The following is an 18,119-nucleotide window of genomic DNA, read 5'->3' on the forward strand; positions in this document are numbered from 1 at the left end:
TTAGCTCACTTGATGAATGGAGAACCCAAGCCTATGAAAATGCCAAGTTGTTTAAAGAAAAAGTTAAAAGATGGCATGACAAAAGGATACAAAAGCGTGAATTTAATGTGGGTGACCATGTCTTGCTATACAACTCTCGTTTAAGATTTTTTGCAAGAAAGATTCTCTCTAAATGGGAAGGTCCTTACATTATCGAGGAGGTCTATCGTTCCGGTGCCATCAAAATCAACAACACCGAAGGCACTAACCCGAAGGTGGTAAACGACAAAGAATCAAACATTATATCTCAGGTACTCCCATAAATGTTGAGACCAATACAATTAATACCATAACACCGGAGGAGTATATAAGGGAGACTTTCCAGAACGTTTCAGACTCCGAAAAGGAATAGGTATGTGGTACGGTAAGTAAACCGACTCCAAAACGTTTCCAATGGCAATTTTTCTCCGTTTTGAAATATCTTCTATTATATAATTAAGACAGAAGACAAATAAGCCATCATATTCGTCCACATATGCTAATATTATTTGCACCGTTTGATCAAGAAAATAATGGCTGAGATTTAAAAGATTTTACGTAACATATTAACGTGTGCGTACCAATATTTTGAACTACCACGTTGTCACGTGTATACATGCTTATGCACGGAAAGACTTGCATCTGATCTAATTACGTTAGGCTAGAAAGGCTGATCATTTACTAAAAAAAGGCTAGCAAGAGTCATGACCATGTACGAGAAAAGGAGTCGGACTCAAGGTCACAGACGTGTACGAGTCAGCAAAGGAGTCCAAGATTTATCAATTCCCACGTGAACTAAGCAAAACCTTTATTTTCCTTTTTCTAATTACTAAGCATCAAGGTATATATATATATATATATACATATATATATATATATATATATATATCCTCTTTTTAATCTGCAAATTATTTTTAACTTCCTTAACATCCAACATATTTCCAGAATTTTTTTGCCTCAGATAATCTACACAATACAGTCCATTCTTCAAGATACATTAGTAAAATTGTTAGATCATAGTCTCAGAAAACAAAAAGAGGTATGGTCACACGCTCATCCCTTCTGCTTATATCACATAGTCATCATTCAACAATAATTTTACAAGACGACATTCAACTCTTCGGTCTGACCCATGATGTACTTTCTCAATAGCTCTTTTATCAAGATGTTAGGATGATCGAACACACAAGACGACCGAAAAATCGAAGGCATAGAAGCAACTCTACCAAATTGTATCCAATATACGCCCGCGACGCCCAAACGCCATAAAGAAACGTCCAACAAACTGAAGACACGGCATCAACACCATCAACCTCAGGTAATATCCACATGCAATGCTTCACGTGTGTCAGCATTTGATCTCAGCTCAACCTTGCTTCTAATCTTCTATGTCAAAACTCTTCTAACCATGTTTTTCCATGCATACACACACTGCCATGACAGTAGTGTGAAAGCTACAAAAAGAGCAACACTATTGAACACATATTAATTTATAGTGCCATACCAGATAAACAATATTGATCTCCAGATGTTCTGTATGTGACACCCCCATTATAGTCTCTATATCTCCAAATGCACTTACATGTCTGCAGTGGCAAAACATTATTAAGAAAACTCTATATGTCACTAACAAAATAAATTTTGTAGAGATGACAGTCCAACATACGTCAGCGCTAACAGCTCACCACACAAAAAGAAAGAAAGATCAAGCTTTAAACTCAAGGAGCACAAAGAGGACAAGGACTGCAGAGGGAAGAAGAAATACAAACATAGAGGCTCCTAAACAATTGAGAAAGGATAATGCTAAAGAAGATAAGAAATTGAAGCGTACAAGAAGCGAAAGCAACAAAATTAACATTAGAATCAATGTTGGAGACAGCAACAGAACCACAACCTCAACAAGTGCTAATAGAAAGACATGGAAATTCGGAAGGCCAACATACAAATGCTAATATTGCAAATCATTGCTATGGTGTGAAGAACGATTAAATTCAACAAAGGAACTAAGACACCCTCTTTTGGAATATGCTGCAAACAGGGAAAAATCAATCTGCCACCACTAAGAGACCCTCCACCATACCTCAGAAACCTCTTAAGAAGTGAAGGGCTGGATTATATGGTCATACAACTCAATGTTTTCATTCACATCGATGGGAGTTGTGGACAAGGAAATAAACACTTGCAAAGAACTTTCTCTTTTTCGTTTGCGTGGACAGAACTACCACCACATCGGAACTCTTTTACAAAGGTACAGACAAACCTTGGTTCACACAGCTGTACATCTATAATAATGTAAATAAGGTGGCAAACAGGATAAGTGCGTCAAGATGCAATGATAATAAATCAACAGTGGACCCCAACATCGTCAAAGAACTGCAAATAATGCTCGACGACAACAACATCCTTGCAAAAACAAAGTAGGAATATATTTGCCTAAGCAAGCATTCTGCCATGGACAACTGTATGTGGCATTATCGAGAGTGACAAACAAGGAAGGATTGAACGCGCTGATCAATAACAAAGAGTGTCCAACTGAAGATTCCACAAAGAATATTGTTTATAAAGATATTCTAATTTACAATATAGTTCATCAAGTCAACAAAACTAGAATTTTGCATAGACAATGCATGTGCAATTACATAGAGTCGAAGACAACCTAACCATATATATAAATATGTCTGATCTTTCCACAAAATATTACTTTTTTGTTAATTAGTTATTTATTACCCCTGAATATTTTTATCTCTCTTCTAACATCATTTAAAAAAGTTGAAGCATGGATATTTTTACATAGCTACATACCTCCGTTTCAAAATATAAGCCTTTTTAGATATTTCAATACAGACTACATACGGATGTATATAGATGTATTTTAGAGTGTAGATTCACTCATTTTGCACCTTATGTATTCCGTACTGGAATCTCTAAAAAAACTTATATTTAGGAACAGAGGGAGTTTTAGAGTGTAGATTCACTCATTTTGCTTCTTATGTAGTCCTTATTGGAATCTCTAAAAAAACTTATATTTAGGAACGGAGGGAGTACTATATTTGATCATTCTAGAGAAAGTTCACAAAGAAATTCCACCTAAATAGCGATTAGTAATATCTCTGCACTAACACTCTCATCACTCTCACGAATAGTCTCTAAAAAAAATAGACATCAACATAGCCTCCTCAACCAAATAAATGTATGTGTATTCACGTATATAAATGTTAACAAATACAGACAAGACAATGAACTATTGAAAGATTGTGTTATAGGTAGTAGACGAAACAATGAAGTATTGAACACCTTTTGCTATGCGGAACTTCACATAATTAATACGGATGTGTTGAAGAGACAAGCTAAATTGAAGAGACGATCTAAGTTGGGCAGAATGTCAACTGAAAAAAAAGTTAATTACCCAAAATAACGCAAGGTAAGCAAAAGGGCAGGGGGATATGAGCAACTCTGACATAAATTGAGGCAAATCTTCGCTCACTTGATCCTAAAAAAACTCCATGCGCATATTGGTCACCTCTCTGCATTTGCCCTTCCCGGCTTCTGAGTAGTACCTCACCGGAGAACACTCTCTTCGTCTTGCGAGCATGAAAATTATGAGTAAGAAGAAACCATGCGAAGATAAAAAATATATAGAGAAAGGTCAGTAGACCATAAGCATCTCCTTATCTCCACTAGAAAAAATCTCCACGGGCTGCAGGCAGGGGATAACAGGAGACCACAAGCCGATTTCTCATGAAGAATCCAAAATCCACACAATTGCTGGATCCTAGCAGACTAAGCATCTGGGAAGGAAGGGGAAGGAGGGGAAGAGGAGAGATTACCTGGAGGAGAGCTGCCGCTTAGGTTCAAGGGGCGCGAACTCCATGGCCATCCAATCGATGGCGGCGCGCGAGCAGCAGGCACGTGTAGTCGAGCTGGAGGACCGGCCGCCGCCGAGAGCCTGCAACGACGACACTCTGCCGCAAATCCTACTCACCACGTCCTTCTCACTTACTGGATCTAGCAACGATCTGTGGATGAACCCCTAGATCAGGGAAGAAAAAGAGAAAAACGAACGAGAATGGGAAATGGGTTCACGTCAAGAGAAAAGAATGAAAAAAGGCATGAATGGGAGTAGTACAACCGTACAGATGCAAAATACTACTGTACTAGATTAAAACTGTGTATCTCAAAAAAGGAGATTAAAACTGTGTCACTTCACACCGCTTCCTCCGATCCCATCTGTCACGTGCTGCCCTATCGCAATTGCATCGAACGGACTGCGAGCGGCCGCACGGGACACACGAAAAACGCGTAAGCACTTTCTAGCATTTTTTTCGGGTGGGAATGTTTAGCCGGCCGTAACTTATATGAAGTGAAAACAACTTTTTTCTATTCCATTTATTCACTCCTATAACGTATTAGATTTTCATTCCATTTTTACACGAGGGTATATTAGCTACAGAATATAATGTGGGCGATTGTTATAAAATCGAACTTTCTCAAAAGCACAGAAGCTACGGAATTCAGTATCCCATGATGGATTTGGAACATGTAGTAAAAACAAACAAATCAAGAAATTGTTGGTCATTCACACAAAAAAATGTTGGCCAAACTAAAATAATACTCACTCCATTCGGAAAATGTGTGGTGGTTTTAGTTTAAATTTGAACTAAAATCACGACACTTATTTTAAAACGAGGAAGTACGTGGACATAACCAAAACACAAACAATGATATGAAGAGGAAAATGCATAGGGAGATGTTCTGTACAATATAATGTAAAAAAGAAAGAAAATGCAAGTCCATGTGACATATAATTTATTTAAAAATATAAAATATATCAATTCTAGCCGCGCAATTGCGCGGGTGGACCCGCTAGTTTACAAAATTTGAAAAAATAAAAGTAGTCCAAAGAGCGCACGAGGAGGCGACAAGCATGGGGGCGCGCCCCTGTGGCTTGTGGCCACCTCGTGTGCCCTCCGGACTCCGTTTTCTTGTGGAACACTCCTTTTGGTCGTTAAAAATTCATTATATAATCTCCCGAAGGTTTTGACCACCGTACCACGACGAAACCCTCTGTTCTTATTTCGAGTTGTTTTTTGACAGATCTAGATCGCCATGACGTCTCCAAGCGCTCCCAAGGACAAGTTTTTAGATCGCCATGACGTCTCCAAGCGCTCCCAAGGACAAGTTTTTCGAGAAGGTCATCAACCCTTACCTCGCGGAGGTGCTGCAACACCCTTAAACTATTGAGACGCATGAGGGGGTGCTGCACATCTGCGATGTTGACGGGCCAAAGAAGACCGGAAGCGTGGAGGCAAGGCTCCAAGCAATGGAGCAGCTAGTCTTCAAGTGCCAAGGGATGGTGGAATGTGGACTCAACGCCAATCACTTGATGGTCACGGAATTAACCTGTGACCACAAGATGGACACCAAGTACATCGAGAGGCCATCTTCAAGCTTCATGAGAGAATCAAGCATCTCCAAGCCCAGATCTATGACCTGCAAAACCAAAACTATGAGTATGAATACAGATTTAAGAGGATGAGTTTGGCTGCAGATTTGAGGATCCCGGAGACTCGTTCATCTTTTTACAATGGTGAACCTATGGCTTGGAAGACGGAGGATAAGATTCTTTCATCATCAACAACTCCATCATCACCACCTCCGAAGAAAGAGATCTAAATATATGGGTATGCGCACTCCCCTTGGCTTGTGCCAAGCTTGGGGGAGGTGCCCCGGTATCGTATCACCATCACATCTTTACCTTTATCGTTTTTCTTAGTTTGATCCTTTTGGTTATATCTTGATCTAGTAGAATAAAAGTTTTTAGTATGATCTAGCTTTGAGTTTTGCTTTATGTTCCCTCTATGTAATCGAGTCCGTGAGTTATATAATAAAGAGTAGTTTTGAGTTGAGGGATTTTCTTTCTTGTTATGATCATGAGAAAAAGAAGTAAATAATAAAAGAAATAAAAGACCATATAATGATCTTATGGAGAGTGGTGACTTCACATACAAGAAGTATGATGAATAAAATTTGTTGGGAATTGACAAACATAGTTTTGGTCATTGTTGCAATTAATAGGAAGTGATAAAGAAAGAGAGGTTTCACATATAAATATATTATCTTGAAAATCTTTTGTGATTGTGAGCACTCATTAAAATATGACATGCTAAAAGGTTGATGTTGGACAAGCAAGACAACATAATGGGTTATGTTTTCTTATATCCGAATAGAAGTTATATTGTCATGGATCCTCCAACATGTTGAGTTTGCTTTTCCCTCTTATGCTAGCCGAATCCTTTGTACCAAGTAGAGATACTACTTGTGCATCCAAACATCCCATAACCCAGTTTTGCCATGAGAGTCCACCATACCTACCTATGGATTGAGTAAGATCCTTCAAGTAAGTTTTCATCGGTGCAAGCAATAAAAATTGCTCTCTAAATATGTATATCTTTTAGTGTGAAGAAAATAAGCTCTATACGAACTTGTGATATGGAAGAAATAAAAGCGACGAACTGCATAATAAAGTTCTTTATCACAAGCGGCAATATAAAGTGACGTTCTTTTGCATTAAGATTTTGTGCATCCAACCATAAAAGCGCATGACAACCTTAGCTTCCCTCTGCGAAGGGCCTACCTTTTATTTTTACCTTATACCTTCATACAAGAGTCATGGTGATCTTCACCTTTCCTTTTTATAATTTTTATTTTTGGCAAGCACTATGTGTTGGAGAAAGATCCAGACATATATATCCACTCGGATGCAGGTTATAATAAAGTATTATTATTGACATTACCCTTGAGGTAAAAGGTTGGGAGGCGAAACTATAAGCCCCTATCCTTCTCTGTGACCGATTGAGGCTTTGAACCCATAAGTATCGCGTGAGTGTTAGCAATTATAGAAGACTAAAAGATGGTTGAGTATGTGGACTTGCTATACAAAAGCTCTTACATCGACTCTTTCCGATATTATGATATGTTGCAATTGCTTCAATGACTAAGATCATAGTTTGTTGGTTTTCAATAAAGTTTCTAATTCATACTTTACCTTGTGAACGAATTGTCACTTGTAGCATAAGAAATTATATGTCAATATATGTTGCTGTTCTAAAAGATGATCATCATGCCCTCATGTCCGTATTTCATTTTATCGACACCTCTATCTCTAAACATGTGGACATGATTATCGATTTCGGCTTTCGCTTGTGGACAAGCGAGGTCAAAGCTTGGGGGAGTTGATACATCCATTTTGCATCATGCTTTTATATTGTTATTTATTGCATTATGGGATGTTATTACACATTATGGTACAATACTTATGCCTTTTCTCTCTTATTTTACAAGGTTTACATGAAGAGGGAGAATGTCGGCAGCCGGAATTCTGGACTGGAAAAGGAGCAAATCTGAGAGACCTATTCTGCACAACTCCAAAAAAATTGAAAATATACGGAGAATTATTTTGGAATAAAAAAATATTGGGCGAAGAAAATACCACCGGGGACCCATTAGGAGGCCACAAGCCTGGGGGGCGCGCCCTACCCCCCTGGGCGCTCCCCTATGGCTTGTGGGCCCCTGGCAGGCCTCTGGTGTCCATCTTCTTCCATATGAAGGGTTTTGACCTGGAAAAAATCAAGAGGAAGTTTTCGGGAATCTAGGGCTCCGGCGGAGCTATTCTGCCGGGGAAACTCCCCTACCGGAGGGGGAAATCATCGTCATCGTCATCACCAACGATCCTCTCATCAAGAGGGGCTCAATCTCCCTCAACATCTTCACCAACACCATCTCCTCTCAAACCCTAGTTCATCTCTTGTATTCGATCTTTGTCTCAAAACCTCATATTGGTACACGTGGGTTGCTAGTAGTGTTGATTACTCCTTGTAGTTGATGCTAGTTGGTTTATTTGGTGGAAGATCGTATGTTCAGATACTTAATGATAATTAAAACTCCTCTGATTATGAACATGAATATGCTTTGTGAGTAGTTACGTTTGTTCCTGAGGACATGGGAGAAGTCTTGTTATAAGTAATCATGTGAATTTGGTATTCGTTCGATATTTTCATGAAATGTATGTTGTTTTACCTCTAGTGGTGTTATGTGAACGTCGACTACATGACACTTCACCATTGTTTGGGCCTAGGGGAAGGCATTGGGAAGTATAAGTAGATGATGGGTTGCTAGAGTGACAGAAGCTTAAACCCTAGTTTATGTGTTGCTTCGTAAGGGGCTAATTTGGATCCACATGTTTCATGCTATGGTTAGATTTATCTTAATTCATCTTTCGTAGTTCTAGATGCTTGCGAGAGGGGTTAATCATAAGTGGGAGGCTTGTCCAAGTAAGGACAACACACAAGCACCGGTCCACCCACATATCAAATTATCAAAGTAACAGACGCGAATCATATGAGCATGATGAAAACTAGCTTGACAGTAATTCCCATGTGTCCTAGGGAGCGCTTTGCTTTATATAAGAGTTTGTATAGGCTTGTCCTTTGCTACTGATATGTCTCCAACGTATCTATAATTTTTGATTGTTCCAGGCTGTTTTATTATCAATCTTGGATGCTTTATAATCATTTTATAGTCGTTTAATATCTTTTGGGTACTAACCTATTGAAATAGTGTGAAGTGCCAGTTGGTGTTTTTTTGCATGTTTTTACATTGCAGGAAATCAATATCAAACGGAGTCCAAATGCCCCGAAACATTACGGAGAATTTTTATGGGCCTGAAGGAAGAAGTTGGGCCCTGGTTGCACCTGGGGGGAGTCCCGAGGAGGGGACAACCCACCAGGGCGTGCCAGGAGGCCCTGACACGCCCTGGTGGGTTGTGCCCACCTCGGGTGCCCCCCCGGACCGCCTCTTTGCTCTATAAATACCCCAAAAATCCAGAAACCCTAAAGGCATCGGCGAAATATTCATCTAGCCGCTGCAGAGTCCAGAACCACCAGATCCAATCTAGACACCATCACGGAGGGGTTCTCCGATGATGCGTGAGTAGTTCTCTGTAGACCTTCGGGTCCGTAGTTAGTAGCTAGATGTCTTTCTCTCTCTCTCTCTCTCTCTCTCTCCCCCCCCCCCTCTCTCTCTCTCGCTGAATTCTCAATATAATGGTCTCTTGGAGATCCATATGATGTAACTCTTTTGTAGTGTGTTTGTTGGGATCTGATGAACTTCGAGTTTATGATCAGTTATATCTTTTTATATCCATGAAAGTTATTCGAGTTTCTTTGATCTCTTATATGCATGATCTCTTATAGCCTCGTATTTCTTCTCTGATATTTGGGTTTTTTTCTGGCCAACTTGATCTATTTATCTTGCAATGGGAAGAGGTGCCCGGTAGTGGGTTTGATCTTACGGTGCTTGATCCCAGTGACAGAAAGGGAACCGACACATATGTATTGTTGCTACTAAGGATAAAAAGATGGGATCCATATCTGCGACAATAGATAAACGAATCTTGTCTACATCATGTGATTGTTCTTATTGCATTACTCCGTTTACCCATGAACTTAATGCACTAGATGCATGCTGGATAGCGGTCGATGTGTGGAGTAATAGTAGTAGATGCAGGCAGGAGTCGGTCTACTAATCTTGGACGTGATGCCTATGTAATGATCATTGCCTGGATATTGTCATCATTATTTGAAGTTCTATCAATTGCCCAACAGTAATTTGTTTACCCACCGTTTGCTATTTTCTCGAGAGAAGCCACTAGTGAAACTTACGGCCCCCGGGTCTTCTTTCTCATATATTTGCTTTGCGATCTATTTTATTTGCTCTTTTTTATTCAGATCCATTAAACCAAAAATACAAAAATACTTTGCTGCACTTTTATTTATTTGTGATCTATTTATTCAATCTATTACAACTTTCTCCCGTCCACACGCAGTTTGAGGCGCCGTACCCCGAAAGGGATTGACAACCCCTTTAACACGTCGGGTTGCGAGGTGTTGTTATTTGTGTGCAGGGGATGTTTACGTTGTGTTGCTTGGTTCTCCTACTAGTACAATAACCTTGGTTTCATATCTGAGGGAAATACCTACCGCCGCTGTGCTGCATCATCCCTTCCTCTTTGGGGAAATACCGACGTAGCTTCAAGCAACATCAAAAGGAATTTCTGGCACCGTTGCCGGGGAATATCTTCAACATAACCAGGTTCCTAGTCAGAAATCTCATCTCCTCTCAGTTTACATTATTTTCCATTTGCCTCTCGTTTTCCTCTCCCCCACTTCAAAAAAATTTGCCGTTTTATTTGCCTCTCCTTTTCCGTTCGCCATTGTCTTGTCAGATCTATTCTTTGCTTGCAATCATGAGTGATTTCGGTATGGCACCAACAGATGATGGCCTGACTCCTAAGATTGGACGTACATGCAATCTGGATGCTAAAACTTTTATCTTGGGGCAAGGGAACGTTATGGAAAAAGAACGTATCCAAGATTTTTTCAATTGTGTGGGAAATCTGAGTCTTGATGATGCTCCTATACTTAAAACTACTAGATCTTATGCGGATGCTATTTTAGCACTAGTTCTGAAACTTGAAAGTAAATTTATCCGCACTCATCCTACTTTGCAAAGATTTCTTTTGAGCTTCCCGAAATAAAGAATCCTAGGGCTAAAAAGTTGGCCACTCTCGTTCTTATGAATGAGTTTGACTACATAATACAGGGAGCTAGGGAAATCTTTGATTTTTATGGTATGAATCGTGAAAAGCCTGTGATAAATGAAATTATTTATAATAGTGACTATGCACTAAGGCATTTGCTTGGGGATAATAAAACCTTTGATGAGAATGTTAAGAAGGAAGTCCCCGTTCTAGATATAATCCAACAAGTTTTCAATAATGTTAATCAACATTACTCTTGGATTGTTGCGGGAAATCAAAGGGGTTATGATGGAAACCAACTAAGGATAGCTAAAGTTTCCATGGATAATATGTTTTATGTTGTGTTTACAAAACCCCATGATGAAAATACCTCTAAGAAAATTAATTGAGAGTTAGTAAAATTTTGGAGAAATTCTCTCTTGCTTCACTTAAATTATTTTGAGAGAAAGAATTTTGTTATGCTCATGATCTTCACCTATATTTGTTTGAGCTTATGAAAAGCAACACATGAAAATTAGTCCCAAAGTGATAGATATCCAAGAAGGATAAAGTAAAAAAAATGTCATGAAGATCATTGGACAAAATAAACTTGATTCTTAGTAATAGTTTTGGGATATGATGATGTGATATGTGAGTTATGTTGATGAGTAATTGTGCTCTAGTAAGAATATTAGTGTTAAGGTTTGTGATTCCCTATGCATGCACGAAAGTCAATAATCATGCAATGAAAATTATATCCTACTTGTGGTGCATTATTCGGTGTTAATTATGCTTAATGCTTGCTTATGAGATTATTCGTTTCTTGGTTGGTCGCTTCTCAATCTTTTTGCTAGCCTTCATTTTGCACCAAGTATGACCTCTACTTGTGCATATCCAAAATCCTTTAAACCAGTTTTGCCACATGAGTCCACTATATCTACCTATATGCGATATTCTTTTGCCGTTCTAAGCAAATTTGCATGTGCCATCTCTAATTTTCAAAATAAACTTCTCTTTTGTGTGTTTGTTTCGCTCGCGGAACGGTAACGGGTGGCTAATATTTTCCATGTTGGATGTGTTATTCTCACGATGAGTGTTTATTCACTTGTCATTGCACGAGAGTAAGCAAAGATTTTAGGGATGCCCAGTCCCGAAATGCAAAAATGAATTTACTTTATGTTGTCAAATAATAAATTCCTTGGAAAGTGTTGGTATGGAGGGCAACCGTGGATACGGCTAGCCAAGGAAAGTGAAGAATGGTGGAAAAAGGAATAAACTTTATTTTCTGTTTGGGAACTGCCTATGGCATATCTAGCATGGAAAGTGTTTGGAACTCTAAGTCGTTTTCTTTGGTGGGATGGATACACCTCCCAAAATGTTTTTATCTCTAATTTTTCGCTTTGAGCTCTCGCACCTCTACAAATCCCTACTTCCCTCTGCGAAGGGCCTTTCTTTTACTTTATGTAATTTTTATTTTTAAGTCTCCATCTTCTCTTATAAAAGCACCAACTAAGAGGCAATATGATCATGCTTAAGTATTGGGTGTAGCTAATATTCGAGTGTGTTTCATGAATGGATCAATGTTTGAGCATGATGGGCTAGGGATAACTTGTTTTAGCATTGATATTTTGAAAGACATGGTTGCTTGTTGATACGCTTGAGTATCAAAATTATTATGTCAAAACTAGACTATTGATTTGAATCACATAAAAGTCCAAATGTCCATGCTATAAAGAAAAGAATAAGATATGACTTGATAAACAACACTCCACATCAAAAATTCTGTTTTTATCACTTACCTACTCGAGGACGAGCAGGAGTTAAGCTTGGGGATGCTGATACGTCTCCAACGTATCAATAATTTTTTATTGTTCCATGCTATTTTATTATCAATCTTGGATGTTTTATAATCATTTTATATCATTTTTGGTACTAACCTATTGACATAGTGCCAAGTGCCAGTTGCTGTTTTTTTGCATGTTTTTTACATCGCAGGAAATCAATATCAAACGGAGTCCAAATGCCCCGAAATTTTACAGAGAATTTTTATGGGCCAGAAGGAAGAAGTTGGGCCCTGGTTGCTCCTGGGGGGAGTCCTGAGGAGGGGACAACCCACCAGGGCACGCCAGGAGGCCCTGACGCGCCCTCGGGTGCCCCCCGGACCGCCTCTTTGCTCTATAAAAACCCCAAAAATCTGGAAACCCTAAAGGCATCGATGAAATATTTATCAAGCCGCCGCAGAGTCCAGAACCACCAGATCCAATCTAGACACCATCACGGAGGGGTTCACCACTTCCATTGGTGCCTCTCCGATGATGTGTGAGTAGTTCTTTGTAGACCTTCAGGTCCATAGTTAGTAGCTAGATGGCTTTCTCTCTCTCTCTCTCTCTCTCTCTCTCTCTCTCTCTCTCTCTCGCTGAATTCTCAATATAATGGTCTCTTGGAGATCCATATGATGTAACTCTTTTGTAGTGTGTTTGTTGGGATCTGATGAACTTCGAGGTTATGATCAGTTATATCTTTTTATATCCATGAAAGTTATTCGAGTTTCTTTGATCTCTTATATGCATGATCTCTTATAGCCTCGTATTTCTTCTCTGATATTTGGGTTTTTTTCTGGCCAACTTGATCTATTTATCTTGCAATGGGAAGAGGTGCCCGGTAGTGGGTTTGATCTTACGGTGCTTGATCCCAGTGACAGAAAGGGAACCAACACATATGTATCGTTGCTACTAAGGATAAAAAGATGGGATCCATATCTGCGACAATAGATAAACGAATCTTGTCTACATCATGTCATTGTTCTTATTGCATTACTCTGTTTACCCATGAACTTAATACACTAGATGCATGCTGGATAGCGGTCGATGTGTGGAGTAATAGTAGTAGATGCAGGCAGGAGTCGGTCTACTAATCTTGGACATGATGCCTATGTAATGATCATTGCCTGGATATCGTCATAATTATTTGAAGTTCTATCAATTGCCCAAAAGTAATTTGTTTACCCACCGTTTGCTATTTTCTCGAGAGAAGCCACTAGTGAAACTTACGGCCCCCGGGTCTTCTTTCTCATATATTTGCTTTGCGATCTATTTTATTTGCTCTTTTTATTCAGATCTATTAAACCAAAAATACAAAAATACTTTGCTGCACTTTTATTTATTTGCGATCTATTTATTCAATCTATTACAACTTTCTCCCGTCCACACGCAGTTTGAGGCGCCGTACCCCGAAAGGGATTGACAATCCCTTTAACACGTCGGGTTGCGAGGTGTTGTTATTTGTGTGCAGGGGATGTTTATGTTGTGTTGCTTGGTTCTCCTACTAGTACGATAACCTTGGTTCCATATCTGAGGGAAATACCTACCGCCGCTGTGCTGCATCATCCCTTCCTCTTTGGGGAAATACCGACGTAGCTTCAAGCGACATCAAAAGGAATTTCTGCCGCCGTTGCCGGGGAATATCTTCAACATAACCAGGTTCCTAATCACAAATCTCATCTCCTCGCAATTTACATTATTTTCCATTTGCCTCTCGTTTTCCTCTCCCCCACTTCAAATTTTTTTGCCGTTTTATTTGCCTCTCCTTTTCCGTTCGCCATTTTCTTGTCAGAACTATTCTTTGCTTGCAATCATGAGTGATTTCGGTATGGCACCAACAGATGATGGCCTGACTCCTAAGATTGGACGTACAGGCAATCTGGATGCTAAAACTTTTATCTTGGGGCAAGGGAACATTATGGGAAAAGAACGTATCCAAGAATTTTTCAATTGTGTGGGAAATCTGAGTCTTGATGATGCTCCTATACTTAAAACTAATAGATCTTATGCGGATGCTATTTCAGCACTAGTTGTGAAACTTGAAAGTAAATTTATCCACACTCATCCTACTTTGCAAAGATTGTTTTTTGAGCTTCCCGAAATAAAGAATCCTAGGGCTAAAAAGTTGTCCACTCTCGTTCTTATGAATGAGTTTGACTACATAATACGGGAAGCTAGGGAAATCTTTGATTTTTATGGTATGAATCGTGAAAAGCCTGTGATAAATGAAATTCTTTATAATAGTGACTATGCACTAAGGCATTTGCTTGGGGATAATAAAATCTTTGATGAGAATCTTAAGAAGGAAGTCCCCATTCTAGATATAATCCAACAAGTTTTCAATAATGTTAATCAACATTACTCTTGGATTGTAGCAGGAAATCAAAGGGGTTATGATGAAAACCAACAAAGGATTGCTAAAGTTTCCATGGATAATATGTTTTATGTTGTGTTTACAAAGCCCCATGATGAAAATACCTCTAAGAAAATTAAGAAGAAGAAGGATGACCAAACTTAGATCCTTGCCTTACGCCTAGCTAAGGGCGTAAAACTATAGCGCTTGTTGCACTACAAAAAAAGACACTTCCGTGATGATACGTGTTTTTCACAGTAGGTCACGTTTTCTGTCATGCATGTACATCCATGACAAATTTATGACAGAATGAAGATAGTCATACCTGTGCTGTCGTAGAAGTGTTCCATGACATTACCAAAATTATCATCACGGAAGTGTCCACTTCCGTGACGATAAATCGCGCATCACAGAAGTGCTTTCGTCAAGGGTGACCGACACGTGGCATCCACCATAACAGAACGTCGTTAAGCTATCGGGTCCGGTTTTGGATCCGATAACCCGTTAACAGCCCCGACCATTGGGGATTTTCCACATGTAAAATCATCATTGGCTGGAGGAAACACGTGCCGGCTCACCGTTGGGACAGATGTCATCCACTCATTGGACCCAAAGCGCCTATGATACGTCGACACATGGCACGGCCCAACAGAGGCCCATATAAGTTAAAAAGGCCGGCCTAGTCAAAGGCCCGTAGTACTTACTCAGGTACTAGTGGGCCAGCCCAATAACGGCCTGTTTAATAAAGGCTCATTTACGGCCTGAAGCCAGGTCTGGCCCATTAATTGTTCGCCGAATATTTGGGCCCATTTACGGCCCGAAGCCAGTCTGGCCCGTTACTTGTTCACCGAATATTTGGGCCCAATTACATCCTAGTGACTTTCGGCCATTTAGAGGCCCAATGTAGACATGGGCCCATTTCAGCCCGGTGTGACTTTCGGCCTGGGAATGGCCCGTGCTGCCCATGGGCCATATATGGTCCGACGGGACATCGGGCCCACTAACGGCCCGTGATAAAGGTGGCAACAGTTAAGCCCAACGTGACTTTGGGCCTGTTAAAGGCCTGTCGCATAATTCGGCCTGTTGATGTCTGTACTAAGCTTTCGGCCTCTTAAAGGCCCATGATATCAGTGGGCCAACTAAGGCCCGAGATATGTTTCGGCCTGGTAACTACCCGTGATATAACTAGGCTCGAAAAGGCCCGGTTTACATTTCAGCCTGCTGAAGGCCCGTCGACGACTAGTGAAAATTGAGGCCCAATATGCATTTCGGCCTGCTAAAGGCCCATGGTTTCATCTGGGCCGTAAAAGGCCAGTACAATATTCAGCCTGTTAATGGCCCAATGCTACCTGGGCCAAACTACGCGTTGGGTCCACAAAAGGCCCAACTAAAATATAGGCCGGTGTAAGTTGTGGGCCTCGCGCAAAGTGTGAAGGCCCCAATCATTCGGGCCCAAGAATGATGCAGGTCGGCCCAATTGTGGCCCGCTAAACACCAGGTTCGTTAGAGGCGAATGTTTTCGGCCCGGTCGACTACATCTGATTTTTTTCAGATAGCGAATGATGGCAGTAACTAGTAGGAATTAAGAACAAACCTACTCTATACAATAAAGAAATTACAGCATAGTAACTAAGAATAAACCTACACTGTATAATAAAGGATTTATGGTATATTACATCCACTGGGCATCGAAGTTCGCCACCAGTGACCATAAAGCGCAACGAAGAAGCAGATTACAAAAACTGGGCACCATTGCAGCGTAACAAAATAATACTGAACCGAGACCACTTCCAAGACAGTTCAAGAAAGGTTAGCCTTGCGCGGGAACTGCTGCGCAAGCTGCTGAGCAAGGCTGTGAAACCGGCCTAGCATGTTGGTCATAGCTTCCAGGTGTAGCTATTTAGCGATGAGGTTCTCATTGGTGTTCTCCGCAATCTTTCTTAGAGATAGGACTTCAAGTCGAAGTTGAGTTGTAGAATGCCTTTATGCTAGAACTTGGGACTGAAGAAGTCGAACTGATTCACACAACGAATTCTGTGAGCTTATCTGACTGCTAGTCTCAAGTAACTTGAACACTGCATCAAGACAAGACTTTGGGGTTGTCTCGCTATCTTTAAGATGTTTTGCCTTCTTTGCTGCAATATATGTTGGTTTTGTTGCACAGCCTTCAGCAGACTTGTGCATGCCATCAGGCATATCACCCTGAAACAAAGCAGAGAGATGACAGGTTTTGCACGTGTATAAACAAAGATGATAACTGTGCTGTCAATTCCATCCAATTTCAAATTAGAAAATAAAGAGTAAGTTCAAAGTATCAATAGCATAATCTGGCATTGTTCATAATGTGGGGAGCTTCACCACACTACTGGATTACCATGTCAACATAACAAGCATAGATGAAGGGCAAAGAAAATCATTGTATCTATTTTGGTTAATGTGCATGGCATGTTGTTCATATCATCAGCCACATCAGTAAGATAAAACAGGAGATGACAATGTGCAAACGTGGGCTGCTTCACCACACACTGGATTATAGATCCACAAAAACAAGCATACATATAGGGAGTATTGAGTAATGTGCATGGTATGAATAAGGAATTTGGTTTTACAAGTAAAACTTAGAACTTACGGTTCTTGCGAACATGCATTTTGGTAGAAACAACAAACTAAATAGCAGTAAACGATAGGGAGTATGAAAAAATTAAACATCAGTTGAGGATAAAGCTTTAGAAGGACTGACTTACATTAACAGTTAACACCGGCTTTATAACGCCATTCTCCATGTCGAGGGAAGGATAACTCAAGAATTTCAGCACAGAATCTTCTTCATAAGCATTGCCTGTACTCTACATTTTGTAGAGAGTAATTATAGATATGATAATACTGGAAGGGATAGAGGATAATGAAGTTAAGATGAAGATTGATGCTACATAATCAACTACCAATCCCTGGAAAGTACAAGCATTACAGGACAAAATGTACTGACAAGAGCAATGGGCTACACTTCTGCACTGGCATTGTCTGTGTATTCTACTTTTTGGTAAGATTAAATATAGATCTGATCTTTTTTAGTAAATGGTGGGCGAGGGAGATAAGATGCAGAATGCTACACAATGAACCAATCCCTCTTCCCATAATACAAGAGTGTTTTGAACACTGGTCTACTGTACGAAACGTTCTTATATTATGGGACGGAGGGAGTAGCTGTTAATGTAAGTACAGTCATAGACGACGTTCAGTCCTTACAAGAGGACTGCAGAGCTAAACCTCTTCAAAAGCATTGGGTTGATTCTAAATTTATGTAAGAGTCCATACGGATCTTATAATGTCCACCAAATGGACGATAACGAGG

General features: G+C 40.0%; 1 long non-coding RNA gene across 1 annotated transcript; it reads right to left on the reverse strand.

The window, feature by feature from the left end:
* Nucleotides 1-1,058: 1,058 nt before the first annotated feature.
* LOC120976741 (uncharacterized) lies at nucleotides 1,059-4,254 on the reverse strand. The gene is made up of 2 exons (XR_005773025.2): nucleotides 3,846-4,254; nucleotides 1,059-3,599 (listed from the first exon to the last, which is right to left on the reverse strand). It is a non-coding gene; the product is annotated as an uncharacterized lncRNA (long non-coding RNA).
* Nucleotides 4,255-18,119: the final 13,865 nt, after the last annotated feature.

The sequence above is a fragment of the Aegilops tauschii genome, chromosome 3 (genome assembly GCF_002575655.3).
Source record: "Aegilops tauschii subsp. strangulata cultivar AL8/78 chromosome 3, Aet v6.0, whole genome shotgun sequence".
In the NCBI taxonomy this organism is placed as follows: domain Eukaryota; kingdom Viridiplantae; phylum Streptophyta; class Magnoliopsida; order Poales; family Poaceae; genus Aegilops; species Aegilops tauschii.